An 18,200-nucleotide genomic window follows, 5' to 3' on the forward strand; every position below is an offset into this window, starting at 1 on the left:
AAACCCTTCAAAGTGCTTGGGTTCTAATCAAGTTCCATCTGGACACATACAAGGAAGATGGGAAATGCTTCCCTTGTGCTACACTGACATCCCCAATCACTGCAAGTTTCTGAATGGCTTTGCACCAGGCTATGAGTACCAGTCTCAGCACTTAGAAACAGTCCAAGCTTGAAGAATAGAGGGGCTCAGTAAATATGTGCCAGGCAGTAGAAAAGACAGCTGCACCTGTATGTTTATTGCAGCACTGTTCACAATAGCCAGAATCTGGAAACAACCCCAGTGCCCAAGAACAGATGATTGGTTAAAGAGACTTTGTACATCTACACAATGGAATAATATGCAGCTGTTAGAAAGATAAAGTTATAAAATTTGCTTATAAGTGGATGGATATGGAGAGTATCATGCTAAGTGAAATGAGTCAGAAAGAGAGGGGACAGACATAGAATGACTGCACTCATTTGGGGAATATAAAATAATGTAATATGAGATTGACACCCAAGAATAGTAGAGACAAGGGCCAGGAGGAAAACTGCGGTCTGGAAGCCTGCCGCATGTGCTGGGGGAGAAGGCAGTTTTGATTGAGAAGGGACCACTAAGTCAATGATGATTGGAGGGATCACTCGGGATAGGAGATGTGTGCTGAACGTAGACAAAGGACCCAACATGATGGCCTTTCAGATTCTGTATTGCAAACCATGATGCCCCAAAGCAGAGAGAGATTAAGAAGAAAGGTGCTCGCCACAGAGTCAGGGGGTGGGATGTGGTGGTGGTGGTGTTTGGGGGGGCCTTAGGGGGACATTGGTAGTGAAAAACATGCACTGGTGGAGGGATGGGTTCTCAATTATTGTATGACTGAAATTCAGTCATGGAAGTTTTGTAACTCTATCTCATAGTGATTCAATAGCACTGTAGCACTATTGTCCCATTGTTTATCAATTTGCTCGAGTGGGCACCAGTAATGTCTCCATTGTGAGACCTGTTGTTACTGTTTCTGGCATATGGAATATGACACGGTAGCTTGCCAGGCTCTGCCGTGCGGGCAGGATACTCTTAGTAGCTTGCCAGACTCTCCGAGAGGGGCGGAGGAATCAAACCCAGGTCAGCCGTGTGCAAGGCAAATGCCCTAACCACTGTGCTGAATAAATAAATAAGTAAACATGAGCCAGGAAAATGGTCCAGTCTCACAGAGCCAATGAGGGGTGGCAGAGGATAAGGGGACAAGAATGAACTCCAGGCTGCATCTCAGCCCAGAGTGTTCCACAAGGCTCCTGCAGTCCAGGAACAAACATCTGTCTCCGCGCCTGCTGTGCAGCTGTGAATCTGTACACACATGCACCTGTGCACCTGTGCAGCTCTGCAATGCATCTCCCCACCTGTGCATCTTTGCTCTTAGACACCTGTCTACAGATGCACCTGTGCATCTGTACACATATGCACCCATGTACCCTTGCTTTTGTACACATGTGCACCTGTGAATATGTACCTCTGTTCATCTATTCACCTGTACACCTGCATACATGCCTAGACAGGTATTTGTCTTATTTTATAGTCTAGTCCCTAACTGAATAAAGAGTGTCTTCACTGTTATTTTATGATCTTTAAATAGCGATAGATGCTTACCTCTGAGCAAGCAACACTTTCTATATCTTATGCTAGACATAAAATGACACACTTCAAAACCATGATTTTAACATGTTTCCCCAGGAGGTTGCCAATGACCCCTCTGCATTAGAGTTATTTCTGCCATTTTGTCACTCTCCCTGGAACTGCCCCAAAGATCCATTTTATTCTCTTTCTAACACTGAGAAAATTGCTACCCAGTGTTAATTCTTGATAAAATAAAAAGAAGAAACAATTTAAACAGGGATTTAAATGAAAGAAAATTGGTTTTTAAATGTCTAATGTCTTCTCTTTGGCTCCTACCTGCCTCCCCCAAAGGTTGCACGTGTCATCAAAAATGTCTGTCTTTGTGCTCTATAATATTGGCTAATTAAAAAAGGGTGTCCTATCAAGTGATTGACAGAGACAGATGCTGTCCCCACACCTGGGGATATGTCCTCTCAGTATGCATACACCTCGAGTATCTGATCACCCTGAGAAGACCCTCCTAAACTCTGAGATGAGGCAGGCAGTTTCATAAAGCTACATTGAAAGTGTGTTTGGGTCACACTCATGGGTATATTGGGGCTAATCCTGACTCAGTGCTCACAAGTGACATCTTGGTGGGACCATATGTGGTGCAGAGGATCAAACTTGCAAAGCAAGTGCCTTATCCCCTGGGCTATGGCTCCAACCCCAGAAAGCTGCATTCCTTTCCAGGTGTCTGGCCAAGCAGGAGGTGTGTGACCATACTAGACATGTTCAAGCTCTGAGAAATAGCCTGTTTGTTCAGGATCAAGGCCTCTTGTGAGAAATTAGCAGAGTATTTTATAAAGTTAAAACTCTGTCTTCTCCCTGGTGCCAAATGCTGTGTCTGCAAAAGACTAAAACATTCAGATGAAAAGCAAATTGTGTGTTTCAGCCAGTCTGATTTTTTGTTCTGCAAGACGACAAATAGACCCACTTAGAATCACCAGTGGTTATGAGGTTTTTTGACATTGTTAACTTATGCCATTTACTTCACCTCCTCCAATTCTTTGATTACCCACATAATAGTGATAAAATCAGCTTCTGGTCCCTGTGGAGGCAGGAGGGACTCATCCGATTGAGTATTTATGTGTATGCTTTGCTTTCCCATTTGCTTTTTGTTTACTCTTGATGCAGCAGTGGTGTGTGTGTGTGTGTGTGTGTGTGTGTGTGTTTGTGTGTGTGTGTGAAATAGAGACAGACAGAGAGAAGAGAGAAAAGGGAACCATTAAAATTTTGATATAATCCAAAAACTTTGCAATTTTGGGCTCAGTTTTATAAAGGCTGGGAAAGGGCAGAGCTTTCTGGCCAAAAAGGAGAGCTCTGGGTTATCTGTGAAGTTCAGTGACTCACGACAGGCCTTTTCTCCACTTCTAAAGCTGGCCACTTAACATTTTGCACATGCTTCATTTTCTTCCTATCACACGTTTAAATCATCTAAGGGGGCCAAGGTACTGTAAACTCGGAGACTTATCTAGTTCCATTTAAAATAGTAAAACATCATTTGGATTGTAAAATACTACATTTACTAATTTATTCATTCACTGGTTGTAGTGGTGGTTGTGTGTGTGTGTATATGTGTGTGTGTGGGGGGGTGATGGGAGGGAATATCTAACTCAGGGATATGAATTGTGTATCCACTGTTCCCATAAATCACATCCCCAGACCCCTTTTGTAAAATGTTAAGTGGAAGGCATGTTTCTGACTTTGGTTAAGTTTCAACCAAATGTCTGGGTAGATTTAGGAACTATGAAATACCTCCTCATTCACTCAGATCCATGTCAGCTAAATCACACATCCTAGCAGCGTATCCACAGAGTTTGCAGCAAAACAGGCAAACACTGGGTAGTTTTTTTGCTAGATTATAAAGTTTGAAGGGACTCTTTGAAAGTGCGCTTTCTTTTGGATGGGTTCGGATGTTTTCCTGGGTTTGGTTTGACTTCAGAAGAGTTTAGGGTGAGGGTACCATATGGTGAGCCACTTCCAATGACTTCATCAAGGGCTAAGCTTAATAGGCGTGTTTTAAGGGCAGCTGCCTCCCTACAAGGCAGCGACTACTGCCTATGAAAAGTTATCATTCAATGTGTATCTCAGAGGAGCACTAAAGCATTCAAGTTTATATATTAGCTATTAAAGACTAAATGCTTGTCCTAGAGAACCTCGCGGTTCGAGAAGAGTGCTTTTCATGAATTGACAAGAGAGAGGTTTGAACAGAGGGTACTTAAAAGACAAGGGGAGTTCGACGTGTTTTATTACCACAGCATTCCTAGAAAGAGCATTTTTCTAAGGATGAGGAGTGGAGATCTGAGGGAATCTCATCAGGAGTGGGTTTTGGAGACCCCAGCATTGCTTTGGCTCTGAATACTGAGTTATATTTTTGCAGGCGAAAACACATAGGTGATTACATTTCAGCGTAGAGTGCCTGGGATTTGTTATGTGGTTCCCATTAGTCATAAGAGGAGCGGGGTGCCTAATTCCCAGAATACTTTCATGATAATTTATCCTAAAAATTTAATTTATTTGAAGTCTATAATAGATCTATACAGATAGGGTTTTCACAGCTTGTGCTTCTGTGGTGATTCTCATTGTAATGGAAAGTCAGGAGGAGGATTTGAAGAAAATATCAGAAACTTTACACACACACACACACACACACACACACATAGCACAGCGGGTAGGGCATTTGCCTTGCACATGGCTGAACCGAGTTCGATTCCTCCATCCCTCTCGGAGAGCCCGGCAAGTTACCGAGAATATCCCGCCCATATAGCAGAGCCTGACAAGCTACTCGTGGCGTATTCGATATGCCAAAAACAGTAACAACAAGTCTCACAAAGGAGACTTTACTGGTGCCCGCTTGAGAAAATCGATGAACAATGGGATGACAGTGGTACAGTGCTATATATATATGTACATATATACACATATATACACATGTGTACACATGTGTATATATACACATATATGTATACATACATATATATGTATGTATACATATATACATATGTATCTATATGTATACATATGTATCTGTGGCTACTGGGTACTAGTTTTCAAAGGCTGTGTGCAAATAAAATGGAACAATCTTTTTTTTTGGTGGGGGAAATATTCATATCTTGTGTTTCTAGGGGACCATGGGGTACTGGGGATGGATTCTGGAGTTCTCTCAATAAAGCCTGTACTCTAATCCTTTGTGTATTTCCCTGGCCCTCAGTGCAAATTTTTTTTAATTTTTATTTTTGGGCCATATCTGGAAAAACTTAAGAGATCACTCCTGGTGGGATTCAGAAGCAGATATTGGGTACTGGGGACTGAACCCAGGTCACCTGTACTCTAAGCACTGGTAGTGCTTTGGTACTTCAGTGTTAGAATTCTTTAAAAGGATCTTTCAAGAACAGTTAGGGAGGAAGTAAATGATAGCAAATCATTAAATTCTAGTTTGTACTAGCTTTTATCTTAACAGTGAAATGTCCCTATACCCCAACATAAGATCAAGGGAAAAGAGTATATGTAGCATATAGTACATAACAGAACCATTTTCCCCCAGAAGTTTACTTTAGTTTTGATTAATTGCTCAAATTGCTCACTGAGTATATAAAACTATGAGCATGTCCACATAAGAACTTCTATTACAGGACTCATGTGTCCTATCCCTTTTCTTGTAGTCACCCTTAGGGAAGAGGTAGGAAAAAAAAAATCAGTGCCTGCTTGAGCTACTAAAAGGAAACAGCAGAGGCTGGAGCCATAGCATAGTGGGTAGGGCATTTGCTTTGCACGTAGCCAACCCGTGTTCTATTCCCAGCATCCCATATGGTTCCCTAAGCACCGCCAGGAGTAATTCCTGAGTGCAGAGCCAGTAGGAAACCCCTGTGCATCGCCAGGTGTGACCCAAAAAGAAAAAAAAAATAAAAGGAAACAGCAATCACTGTTATTTTGTGTAACAATTAAACTACAATATTATTATTAGTTTTTAAAAAATCCCCTTATTTATTTATAACATCCTGCCCACATGGTAGAGCCTGGCAAGCTCTTTGTGGCATATTCATTATACCAAATACAGTAACAATGATGGGTCTCATCCCCCTTACCCCGAAAGAGCCTCCAATGCAGCACCCCTGGGAAGAACAAGTAAAGAGAGGCTGTTAAAATCTCAGGGCTAGGATGAATGGAGATGTTATTGGAACCTGCTCGAGCAAATCGATGATCAATGGGATGACAGTGATACAGTGATTTATAAAAAATCCCTTCATCTTTGTTCTTCTGTGATTAAAAATTAAACTCTTCTGAAAATACTGAATTTGTGTTAACTACAATGTGGAAGAATAAAGAGTACTGGTGTTTTGGCTATAACATTAATTCAAATCTAATCAACAGAATGAGAAATTCTCTCCACAACACAGCCATTGCTATTGTCAAATTTAACATATTAGTGTTCAAAGTCCAAACTTCTGCAATTTTTTTTTATATCTTAAAAAAAACAGTGCACCATCTTTGATTGAGAGTCTTAAAAAGAACTATGTTCACGTGTCTATTTTTTTCTGATAGAATCAGAAAAATATTAACACTTCATAATTTGGAAAGCCCTCTTCTTCAAGGATATTTCTTAACTGAATTTTCTTAGAAACACACCATAAATGAGGAGAAGCAACAACACAACACAACAACAACCACCACCTCAAAGTTCAACCCACAAAGAGTCCAAAGGCAGACACTGAATGGGTCCGCTCCAGCCTTCGAATATGTCCTGGGTCGGATACTCATCAGAGGCTGTCTTGGAAATTCTTTCACAGCTTCCTAGTAGAAGACACTTTTCCCTTTGTGGAAAAGCTCTCAGACTTTAAATGAATCTGTTCATAAGGTTCAAAAGCTTTCAATTACGAAGACCATAGCGACCATTGAGAAAAGGCACTGAGCTATATCAAGGAGAGACAAAGAATAACCAGGTACAAGTTTAATTCTCGAAGGCTGCCTTGTAAGTGCTGCTCAGAAAGGATTAAGACTTCCTGAGAACAAGAGAGCTTCCAAACAAATCACTTCCCAAGTGGGAAACACACACACACACACACACACACACACACACACACATACACACACACACTATAATTCATTGTTCTTGTTTCATTCTATCTCAGTAGAAAATTCTCTCTCCTTAAGAAGCAGTCATCCTCTATTTTAAAAGATCCTCATTCATCTAATCTTTGCTTTCCCCCCCAGAAATTAAGAAAATTGCAGCAAATGCCATTGTTTCTATTTTGCTAGAAAGAGTTAGATCACCAAGTTTCTGAAATTAGACTTTCCGGAATTATTTACCAAGTGCTAATTCAGGTAAGTTATAATAAGAGCAAAGTGTTATAAACCATAGGTTAGTGAAAGAAACTTTTTAAAATATAGATGTTGTAGATTATAAAAAACCTCTTGATCTCATTAGAAAATTCTGGAGATAGTTTAGAATATGCTTCTTACCTTCTCTTCTTTAAGGAGGTCTTTCCTTCTCTTGCTGGCACAGAAATTCTAAATCACCTTTTCTTCAAGGAATAAATCTCTAGAAAAATTCAAATGAAATAAATAAATGGAAGGAAACGTGATTGGGTGCTTGATGTGAAGATATTTTTTAGTCTTGAAACTCTAAACATTTAAAGACATTATATCAAGGGATCATTGATTATCTTACCAATTAAACAGAAGAAATGTTATAAATTATAAAAAAAGTGCATGGCTACCTTAGAAACGTGTTAAAACTATATTCCCCCCATGTCCAGAGAGCATCTTTTTGCATTTTCCCAAGTAGAAAACAGCACGGGATACATGAATTTATGAATCTTTACCAAGAGGGAAATGTTTATGATTTTATCTAAGACTTGTCACCTTTCAATGCTATTTAAATCCTCTCTCTATCCCTTTTACTCTTATCACAAGTTATAAGAATTAGATTATGGGTAGATGATACTTTATATCTCATTGTAATCCCAGAACCCAGGATTACCTCAACTACATTGTGAATTCATACACTTTTGTTCTGTTTCTATTAAAGGGAGGTGGGGTGGGATCCCACCAACAGCTTCTTAGCTTTGCATTTCACTTAATAATATTTTTTTATTTATTTACTGGAAAGTAAAACCAGGGACTCAAATGGGGGAAGCATGTCATCTACCTCTGAGCAACACTCCCAGTTTGATTATTGCAAACAATGGTCATAACTGAAATGAATTTATTCCTTTTGTCACTGTACTCCTAAACAGTAGGATCTAAGTATCAAATATGAGTCTAATTCTGTCCTTCTTTTTTCCTCTTTCTCACCTTGCACCAGAACAAAGAGAAACCAGTAGATGAGGTAAGAGAAGCCAAGATAAACAGAGATCTGTAGAGAACATCTGTAGCAATCCTTGGTCAAAAAAAGAGAAAATTGATGTTATTTGAAGAAGAGAAGGGAAGAGAAAGAAAAGATTTTGTCCCACCAGAACATGTATGTGTGTGTGTGTGTGTGTGTGTTTGTGTGTATGTATGTGTGTAAGAGTATTTTAATTAAGGCATATAGAGGGGTCATATCAATGTTCAGTTACTATTTTATCTGTAAACATTAAATCGTAGGACTAGGAATTCAGTTGAATTCCAGGAAAATGTATAATGTTTTCCTTGTCTGCATAGTCTCATCACATTATTATATAACTGTGGTACTGTAGCTCAAAGAGAGTTGGGATAGGAGCTTTGAAATTAGATTTATAACCTTTTTTCAGATATTTACCAAGAATATAATGTTGGGAAAATTATTTTAGTCTCTTTTTGATCAAAATATTTTCTAGGTTATATTGTCCTGAATAATGTTTCAGAAATTGTTATTTAACGTGATCCCTGTAATTTAGTTCATGATTTAAGAGTTCTAATAGACATCTATGTTAATAAACCATATATTGTTTATACTAAAAACACACACAAAAGAATAAATCGTAGGACTAGGAATTATGGGATGGATGTTCCATAGATGAGGAGGAGAGATCTACACCAGGGTATTGAGAGAAGATGAGCAGGTGAGGAGAGAGAAATACTGGGACAAAGATGAAGGAAATGTGAGCCCGTGCCTTGCACTGTGAGCCACAGAATGACTCTCTCCTTCTTTCCCTTTCTGTCAAAAACACGTGTGTGTGATGTGTTCCTATCATTACATATATAATTATATACTCGTTTTGTAATATATAACAGTATTATTCATTTATGGCATCTTATATGCTGCTTGATATGAACTTCTCACACAGTGGTACATGCTATAGGTCACATAATGCATCATTAGTATTTTCATTTAAAATCTTCATCTTGGGGTTGGAGCAATACAGCGGGTAGCATGCATGCCTTGTGTGCAGCTGACCTGGGTCCAATTCCAGCAGCACACACAGCCTCCCCGAGCCTCTCCAGATGTGATGCCTAAGAGCAGCTCTAGGAAGAAGCCCTGAGTGTACCCCATTCCCAAAGGAATTAATTAAAAAAATTAAAATTAAAAACAACGACAGCAAACTCGACCCTCTTTCATGCTGTTGCCTGCATATAGAGGATGGTAAAAGTGCTGTGGCAGCGTACATGTGACCTCACTAGATGAGTCTAGTTGAAGGTGCTCCACCCAATGTCCAGGGCAGGGATAGTGATTCATCCTGAAACTGGAAACAGCGTCAAGTCACTCAACTTTGTGGGGTGGTCCTCCATGCCCCTGGGTCGCCACCCTTTCATTGTAAGACAAAAATCACTGCTACTGCTGCCATATCACAGCTGTCCCCTTGTTCATCGATTTGCTCGAGCGGGCACCAGTAACATCTCCATTGTGAGGCATGTTGTTACTGTTTTTGACATATTGAATCTACCATGGGCTTGCCAGGCTCTGCCGGGTGGGATACTCTCAGTAGCTTGCCAGGCTCTGCCGGGTGGGATACTCTCAGAGAGGGATGGAGGAATTGATCCTGGGTCGGCCGCCTGCAAGGCAAATGCCCTACCCGCTGTGCTATCGCTCCAGTCCGTAAGATAAAAATAAAAATAAATTTTAACCACGGAATGAGGTCTCAGGCATCTCCTAGGCTGTGTATAGAATCCTTGAGTTTAGGATGGAGAGGAAAAAATGAATCACCCTCTGGTATCTACGATCCCCACATCCTCAGGGGACAGCAAGAGTCTCTGGAAAGGTGGGTGTGACTGTTTTCTTTTGCAAAGTGAGTGTTTTTATTTCTGGCCAATGTTCCAGCATGGCTTTGCACTTTATTGAACTCCACACGAGGCAGGGCTTTTGCCATGTAATTCATCGGTGATGTTGTTTAGCCCAGGAGAGAACACTGTAACAGGGTCCATGAGGTAACCTTGGAACCTAGGGTTCCAGCTCTGATGCTGACACACCTGATGCATCGTCAGCCCTCTGGTCTCTAAGGTGTCACTTGTCCAACTCACCTAATAGGCTTGCATGGTTCTACACCCAACAGTTGGCTCGACCCCTAATTCTGTCACATAATATTTGAGTCTGTTTATCTTCAGGCCAGACACTTTTTCTCTGCCTTAATGATTTCACCTATAAAATAGAGCTAAGGCCAAATCTCCCCATAGGTGTGTCGGAGAATAAAATTAGATACTATTTGTCAAACGCTTAGGAGAATGATGCCTAATATTTAAAAACGTGCTTTTAGGGACGTGCCTGTCAACTTTAGGCTGTGAGTTCAAGGCCTGGTGCTGCTCCATGCTACTATTTGTGCCTGGCAGCTCCCTGTGATCCCTGGGGCTGCAAATGAAAGGGTGTGACCCTAGGCTAGCACAAGTAAAGGTGTATGACCCCTGGCAAGTAGGATGTTACAGATATGTGAGCAACCCAGTCAGAAAGTATGACTCCCACAGAGATCATCTGAGCACTGTTATCGGGAGTGTATCTGTTTTATTTTATTTTTGTGTGTTGGGGCCACACCCAGCTGTGCTCAGAGCTTATTCCTGGGTCTGTGCTGTGGGGTCACTCCCGCCGGGCTTAGGGAACCATATGAGGTGCAAGGGATGGAACCCCGGGTTAACTGCATGCGAGGCAACCATTTTACCCACTGTCCTATGTCTGGGCCCACCCCCTGCCTCCCAAAGTGTTTCTGATCTCTGGTTATCATAACGACATCAACAGAGGAAAACAAAAGAGGGAAACAAAAGACTTTCACATTCTAAATTCTACTTTATGTTCCTAAATTTAAAATCTTGGTGCCAATTAGCTGAAATAGTTGTTTTAAAAATTAGCTATAGAATCAGGATGGGCAATGAGAAGTTTTATGATTATTATTCTTTATTTTCATTTTTGGGGGGATTGGCAAGCCACAACAGGTGGTGTTCAGGGGCTACTTTCAACTCTGTGCTGGGGGTCAGGGGGTTCCTGGTAGTGCTTGGGGGTCCATGTGGTTCTGGTATCAAACTGGGTTCAGCAGCAAGCAAGACACGTGCCTTTATCCTGTTATATTTCTGTGGCAACATAATGGAAAATTTAAAATTAAAATTTCCTCAAGGGGTATTTGAGAATTCTAGGGTTCCAAATGGAGTTCATTATGTTCCTCCAGAACCAAGTAACTTCCCAATTCGTATACACAATCCGGATGCAAACAAAACAAGAGGGCAGAGGTGGGGTCCAAAAAATCAATAAGGTAGTGACACTATGATGACTATTTTCATCATTTAGTTCCATCTTTCAGGGTGATTAAAACGGTCTTAAATCCTTCTCGTCTTTATGTAATGAGTTTGTCCTCTACTCCCTACCAGCTTTCAAATTTATTTTGCAACAAAGCACAGGGAGCCTACCAATAAGAGATAAATTCTTTCAGAGCAAACTGATTAGCTTAACACCAGAGGGACAAAATGTATGCAAACCAAATGTAAATATATGGCAATGAAAACAGACAAATCACATCATTTCAAGAACTCTGCTCTTTTCCTCTTGGGAGGTAGGTAGTTCCTGCCTGCAGAAAGATTATTCAACCCTGTTCTGTGGATACCAGACAATGACCGACCATAAAAATACAATTGACTTAAAAGTTTGATAATACAGTTCCAGGAAGATTCTAAAACTGAGCACACCATATGTTTGAGAGTGGTGGTATGGATCTTTTACAGTTCAACAGAATGAGAGTAGAGGTCTACAGATGCTTGTCATTATAAGTCCTTCTCCCTCATATTATTATTACAGTAATTAAGAAGGGGGGTCTCTAGTTGATCAATCTATAGGACCCACAAGAGAAGATGCTTTGGGTGACAAGAGCAAATTTTGAGAACAATCTAGGGAGGTCTGTGGCTTGTCAACACCATTTGAAAAAGCAAATTGAGCTTGTTATGACAAATTTTTGCAAGGCAAACAAACAGTCTCACCAACTTAAGTGAGAAGTGTTTGAGGGATTTGTTTTCTCCTCATCAGCAAAATGAGCGACTTGGTGGGGAGCAGATCTCACTGGCCATTCTTAGTAGTAGAGACTTGTGAAAAATAGCAAGAGTGGTTCGATTCCCAGCATCCCATATGGTCCCCTGAGCACCGCCAGGAGTAATTCCTGAGTGCAGAGCCAGGAGTAACCCCTGTGCATCACCGGGTGTGACCCAAAAAGAAAAAAGAAAAAAAAACAAATAAAAGCTATGTTGAAAACTCATCTGTGTGGCCTTGGAAATGGAAACCTCGAAATGGAAATGCTCAGCTCTTGATTCTGTGACTCACTGGTCAGCAGAGGACCATGTCACATCATGTCATGTCTTAGGGGTGAGGGATGTCAAGATAAGTAAAAGCCAAGCCAGTCTTGGGCTGAGATGGCTGTCGATTTAGGTAGCAGGGAAGCCTGGCTCTAGGCATATGAGCAGCTGGGGCTCATGGGGCTGGGGGGGGTGGTCGGGGGACAGCAGGAGATGGGGATCCTGATGGGGCCTTAACAACATGTGGCATTGAAAGGACTTTCACTTTTATTCTGCCTCCATAGGGAAATGTCAGAGATTTCAGCGGGCAACGTGCCCACGTTTGCTTTTCTTTATGTCACTCCTTCCTTTTCCTCTTTTGTTGTTGCTAAGGGTGGCTGATCATGCACACACTCGGTTCTGGGGTTTGCTGGGGGTCACACATCAGGCTGTGTTGCACGCTCGGCTGCGTCAATAGCTGTGGTGCTTGTACATCCTGTGTACATCCGTTCTCCAGGCCCTTAGTAGCGGTGCTGACACACAGCTGGCTGTAGTGCGGTGGGGAAATGGCTTGCGAGGTCAGGGATCCCAGACAGGAGAGCTGCCGGCTACAACAGGCGACAAGAGGATGCTTAGCACACGTGGGCAGCGAAGCAAACACCCTAGTCACTGAGCCAGTCTCTAGATCCCCTATATTTGTGTTTTAAGGTACCAGAGTGAGTATTGCATTGGGACGCACTGGGAACTACTGTATTAGCCATCCTGGAAGCAGGAAAGCCATAAAATCACAGGCAATAGATGTGAAAAGGAACATTAGCAGGGAAGATTAACACCGGCCAATATAGCTACGTCATGGACAAGTGAAAAGTGCAGAATTTCCAGAATTCTGTTAGTTGCACTTGTGACGAGTTCTAGGGCTTCTGTCTCACATATTCTGCAGCTTCAGAGATGAAAGTTTATTGCTTGCTCTGAGGATAAACGTTGGTATCAAAACCCCAAATGCTATGGGCTCTGCTGTTTAAAATAATATTACCTAAATACTTCTCAGTCATAACGACATTGAACTAATTTGTTTAGCTCGCTGACATTTTTAATAACAAGCGCAATCTGTTAATTTGGGTTGTGTTCTTCTGATTTCAATTGCATGTCAAGCAGCAGTAATGAAATTTAAACCTGGACTCAACATGCAAAACAAAATAATTTAAATAACAAATCAAGCCTTGAGCTCTTTCTGATCGAAACATGTTTGAGCCTTTGAAAAAATGTCATTGTAGACTGTCTCTCTGTTGTGGGATGTATTGGAAATGTATATTTGAATTTTGCTTTCTGCTGAGGAAGAGTTAAAATTTAAACTTTGCTTAGTACCTGTTAACCAGCTTTTTCCATCTGAATATTTATCCAATATAAAGAATGGAGCATGGGATATTAGGAAGAATCTAAATTCCAATTTTCTGCTACTGTTCTTGAAACTTCTGTTAGTTCAAATATTTAAAAAGTGAACCATATTCAATTCAATAAACACACACATATATATATGTTACCATTCTCTTTACATATAAATACAAAATAATATAAAGATTTTTAAGTGTTCTATGTACATCTCTGCATTTCCTCAGTAAAAAGACAATTTATTTTATAACTTAGTTACAGCAAGATTCAGCTACCTTAAATCATGTTTAGGACTGGTCTGCAGATAAGTAAATGTATTATATATCATTTACTTGAAGAAGACCGAGTACAAATAAATACTCCACACATAAATATATGACCAGCAGTCATTAAGAATCACCCCATTCACTCAAGGGGTAGTAAATATTTTATTCTTTTATAATTTACTTAAATTGCTACCATTTTAGCTGTACTCTCTGGCCCTGCCACTCCAGGTTATTCAATCTCTGCACAATTGAATAACAGCAAATATGCCGCACATACGGCATATGGGAAAGAAAACTGTCTAGTAAAGAAAACTGTCTGGTAAAAAACTCTAAATGCAAATCCAAAAGACACGTAAATACAAAATAGAAAACAAAACTAAAATACAGCAATACTTAGGTCTTTGGGGGAGGGTTGGGGAGCTGCTTGTTGGCCCCTTGCGGGAAACATATTCTCTTAGATCTTGACTCTGTAGTTCCTTTATGAACAACAGTTAACCCTGCCCCAATTTTTATCAAGGTACCAAGATTGACAATACTCTTAGCGATAGTTTCACACATGCTTTGTTCCTCACTGCACTCCCTGCCTGAATATTCACTTCTCACCATCAATGGCCCACACTGCTTCCCTCTCCAATCTATGATTTTAAATTCAGTTCTTTCTCATTCATTATTGGAAACTCATCACAAGTGGTGGGGTTGGAGGGCAGTTAGGATAGATAAGGGACCACTAGAACAAGGATAGTCGGAAATGATCACTCTGGACAAGAACTGAGTACTGAAAGGTGGTAAAGAGACAAACATAATAACCTCTCAGTACCTATAGTGCAAACCATAATGCTAGAATAAGGAGTGATGGAAGGAGGAAGGGAGGGGAGGGAAGGAGAGAGGGGGAGGGAGAGAGAGAGACAGAGACAGAGAGACAGAGAGACAGAGAGAGAACAGTTCATGCCATAGGCAGGCTGGAGTGAGGTTGTGGTGGAAGGAAAGTGGGGATGATGATATTGGGAAATGAATGTATACTGGTGAAGGGACTGGTGATGGAACTTGGTATGAAAAAAACCCAATCACAAACGACTTAACTTTGTAACTGTACATCTCATGGTGATTCAATTAAAAAAGAAATTGGAACCATCACTGATTTTGGATTATTCTCTTCCAAGGAATGAAATAACAATGGTACAAGTACAGCACAGAACTCATCCCTGTTGAAGGAAGCATTTGTATTTTAGAATCCTGTAAATCCAGGCCTCCCAAGACCCATGCTGCTTCGAGCCTATTTGTTATTCATATATCAAATTCATGATGGAGGCTCAATCAAGGCAGGGCCATTACAAAGGCCTTCCATGCTGTTGATAGATGACACTATGACCAATTATACATTTATATAATTGGTAACATCTATAAAGGAAAACATTTCTTTACTCATCGGAAAAAAAGCTTCTTAGAGGCATATTGTCCATAAGATACTCCCTTGTCACAGAATGTTTAAAACAAACAAATGAACAAGCCTTTTCACCAGGTTCCAGAAAGTTCCTGCTGAGACACAATTTTCCACACGCAGGAAGCTGGTGATCGCCACACACACTTAACTCACCAGAAACATAAAGCAGAAGGAGCCAATAAGAACATTCTCCCTGTGAAATAATCTATGTTCCAAGGTGGCCCGCGGATAGGGGTGTGCCTTAGCTGGTGTTGACAATTACTAAATGTGTGTCTCTATCTAGGAAGGCAGGGGGGGAGGAAATCTCCTTATTTTGCCATTAGTGAGGTGAATTCATAAACAAATGGCAAAGTCTTAAGTCAATGAAAACTTTGTATCTACCAATATGCAGTAAATACCCTGTATATGTCTATATCTTGTATATACTTATAGCAAGGATTTATACCATATCTACCTATGTCAAGTATATACTCTGTATAAACCTATGTTTTATAAGTACACCTATATCATGATATCCTGATTTATATACTCTGCATCTATCTATATCCTACATACTCCTATATCCCATATATCCCATTTTTAGTGAATCACTGTGAGATAGACCCTTAAATGGCTGTCCATGATTAGGTTTCAGTCATACAGTGTTCCAACATCTATCCTTCCACCAGTGTACATTTCCAAGCACCAGTGTCCTCAGTTTCCCTCCCATCAACCTTCCACTCCCACCCCCAGTCTGCCTCTATGGCAGGGGCTTTTCCTCTCTCTCTCTCTCTCTCTCCCTCTCTCTCTTCTGATCTACATTCTATGTACCTACCTATGTCTTTTCTCTACCTATGTCCTGTACATACCTAGATCCTGATTTAGCTAGATCCTGTATATACCTAGATCCTATATATCCTGATCTACCTATACTCTGCTTATAACCATGCCCAGTATATACCCTGTATACACTTATACTTCATATATACCTATACACTACATACACTAATACCTCAAATATACTTAAAGGCTGTGGTGACAGTCAAAAAGATTTTCAGGTAAATGGCAGCAACAAATATCCTAATTGGTTTTAAAACAACAACCAAGTTATTCTGAATCTCTAACTGGTATGCTCATTGCATCACTGTATTGTTGAGTGAAAATCAGGGAGAATGTTTTAGAGATTTTCTTAAATGCCCACAGGTGAAGAACTTCTATGTCATGCTTCTATGCCATTTCAAAACTCCAAATAGTCTAAAACAAGTGAACAACCCCTCATCCTGATCTAGATTGCTATTTAAACAAAGGTATCTATTCTTCATTTACATGAAAAGCAATTAGGTCTGCCCACGACAGCTTGTGAAAAATGCATCAGCTTAGGGCACAGTTTGAAACTTGGGAAATATAAGTTCGGAAATCATTCTATGTCTTAATATTTTCTTTCTCTATTGTCTTTCTTTTCTTGTGACTAGTCACTTTGAGCTGGAAATACTATTACAATTTGTACACTGGTTGGCTGGAAGCTTTCTGATAACTGTTCTCTATGGTTAAAGTATGTTTAAGATTATTTTCTGATTCACACCTGTGTCTCAAATTCTGACATTTCATGATGATGTTTGATATTTAAGAAATGGCTGGAAAGTGATATAGATTTTTCTTCTCCGGAACACATTGTGAACACATTAGACTTTGAAAAAGAATGAAAAAACAACTTGGGGGAACCATGGTAGTAATTATATTTATATTTCTATTTATTCATATTTATTAAACTATGAATTTGTTAACCTAAACATATTTTTAAAGTATGCTTCATTTTCTGGAAAGTCAAATGTTTAGCAATTCTATACAATTTATCTTCTTTTTTTTCTTCTAAAAACTTTTATTCTAGTTAGGAAGTTGGTACTTTTGCCTCTTAATACATAAACATGTTAGGAAAAAGTTAGAGATGCAAGACTCATCATTTTGCTCCTACATTGTGTTACTTGCCTTATTCATTCTTAATTCATTCACAATACATGTTGTTTACTTGCTATCTTCCAGAATATTCTTAGGTGATAGGAACTCAGGAAGTTGGAAAGACTATGAAACTAATGTTTAAATGCATTTTAAGACATACTTTTTTGCATTACTTCAGGCAAAAGAACGATGTTCTGGGGGGTGAGCGGCTATAATAGATGGGTCTTATAAGGAGGAAAAATGGGACAGAGAAGAAGAGACAGTGCAGATGCAGGGGTGCGGCTGAGGGCTGCTCAGAGGAATAGAGGAACAGAGAGTCTAGGAGAAGGAAAGGCCAAAGAGTTGGCGGGTAAAGCCTGAGCTCGCTGAGCCGGGAGAACCCAAAAGAAAATGAGTTTTTGTTTGTTATCATGGGAGCAATGCAGAACCCCTGGAGGATTTTAAATGGACAAGTTGAAGTTGACACAATTCAACTCAAGCGATTACTCTGAATAATTACTTTTAAAACAGTCAAATCTGCTTCAGATATCCCCAAAGCTTCACAAGATGCCAGCTTCAGGAAAAAGCAGAAGAAATCAGTCTTGAAAGGCGTTCGTCAGAGAGCCTCAGCCGTGTTCAATGAGAAAAACAGTTCTATTCCTTGGCACCAGGCATGGAACTCAACGCGTGATCCCTGCTGGAACTCTACATGGACATCAACGGCTGTTTTGCAAGATTCAGACAGAATGGTGTCTGTGGGGCAAGGAGAAACCGAGTTGGCGGCTGCAGCATCACTGCTTGCCCCACCCGGGCTGAGTTACTGTGCAGTCGGACATAGAGCCTTGGTAGCAGTGCATGCAGTGGCTCATCCACTATGGGCTGCTGTCAGCCAACTACTGGGACTCGCACAAGTGTTCGACCTG

General features: G+C 40.4%; 1 protein-coding gene across 4 annotated transcripts in view; it reads right to left on the minus strand.

The window, feature by feature from the left end:
• TENM3 (teneurin transmembrane protein 3) overlaps positions 1-18,200 on the minus strand; it is a 1,301,134-nt gene that overhangs the window by 728,015 nt on the left and 554,919 nt on the right. For all 4 annotated transcript variants that reach the window (XM_055131945.1, XM_055131963.1, XM_055131957.1 and 1 more), the window contains exon 4: positions 7,090-7,168. The gene's annotated coding sequence lies outside the window, so the exon portion shown is untranslated. The remainder of the gene's footprint in view (positions 1-7,089; positions 7,169-18,200) is intronic.

Source organism: Sorex araneus, chromosome 1 (genome assembly GCF_027595985.1).
Source record: "Sorex araneus isolate mSorAra2 chromosome 1, mSorAra2.pri, whole genome shotgun sequence".
Lineage (NCBI taxonomy): Eukaryota > Metazoa > Chordata > Mammalia > Eulipotyphla > Soricidae > Sorex > Sorex araneus.